The sequence below is a fragment of the Oryzias melastigma genome, linkage group LG21, assembly GCF_002922805.2.
Source record: "Oryzias melastigma strain HK-1 linkage group LG21, ASM292280v2, whole genome shotgun sequence".
Classification (NCBI taxonomy): Eukaryota; Metazoa; Chordata; class Actinopteri; order Beloniformes; family Adrianichthyidae; genus Oryzias; species Oryzias melastigma.
This window is the reverse complement of record NC_050532.1, coordinates 28,455,387-28,456,567: the sequence shown is the minus strand read 5'-3', so window position 1 is coordinate 28,456,567 and position 1,181 is coordinate 28,455,387.

Sequence of the window (1,181 nt, the reverse complement as noted above, 5' to 3'; positions counted from 1 at the left end):
ACCCTCCAGCACCCTGGAGAGGGTGTAGAGCTGGTCCACTGTTCCACGACCAGGACGGAAACCGCACTGTTGTTCTTGAATCTGAGGTTTGACTATCGGACGGACTCTCCTCTCCAGTACCCTGGCACAGACTTACCGGGGAGGCTGAGGAGTGTGATTCCCAGGTAGTTGGAACACACCCTTCAGTCCCCCTTGTTGAAAAGGGGAACCACCACCCCAGTCTGCCAGTCCAGTGGATCGGTTCCTGTCTGCCACGCAATGCTGCAGAGACGAGTCAGCCGAGACACTCCTACAACATCCAGAGACTCGAGGTTCCTTTAGAAAATCTAAAACTGGTTTTGTGGGAGTTTGTCTTTAGGTTTCTCTGTGAGCTCAGCTCCACACTCACAGATGCTGACTCAGCATCCAACCGTCTAGTGTTCCTGCAGCAGAACATGACTCAGCATTTCAGTGATTCTAAAGGTGTAAAACTGCTTCTTCTCTGAATACAACAACCACACAACCATTATCGACTAAACAAAAACGTCTTTTTGCAGAAAAGCCAACTTGACAGAACTGAAGGATGAATGTGATTGGTCGTCCTGAGATGGTTCACATTGTCTCTGCAGATGCTGGATCTGTCTGAGTGATGGACCGGCAGACCAATCAGCCAGTGACCGCTGGGATGGACTCCGGTAGACCTCCTGACCCGGATCGGGATGAGGCAGGAGAGGAATCTAGTGTCCTGTGCAGTCAGCATGGTGGGATGTCCTCCTCTGACCCCCTCAGTAAATCCCAGCCATGGACAAATTCCTCCCACAGGTCCCGGAGCACCGAGATCACTCCAGATGCATTCTGGACCGGCGCATGAAGCCTGCGTCGCTGCAGAATGCATTCGGTGTGAGAGCGAAGGGTTAAGTAGCAAGTGAGCCTCATAATGGCTTTTATCTGAGGGAATGAAGGCCAGGTAGCAGCCATTACTGCACTGATATCTGATCCAGGATCAGGTTCTCTAATGGACAGATGACAATCTGCCCCCCCATGAGCACGGTGGGGGCACTGACTGAGCCGATAAGGTTAGAGGCAAACGACGCTGCTAATGTCAGAGCAGAGGAGATCCTGGCTCCCCAAAACCTTTCCAACACCAAGGGGACCAGATCAGAACATGGGACTGTTTTCAGGGACCCTGTCTCCCGGTGGGC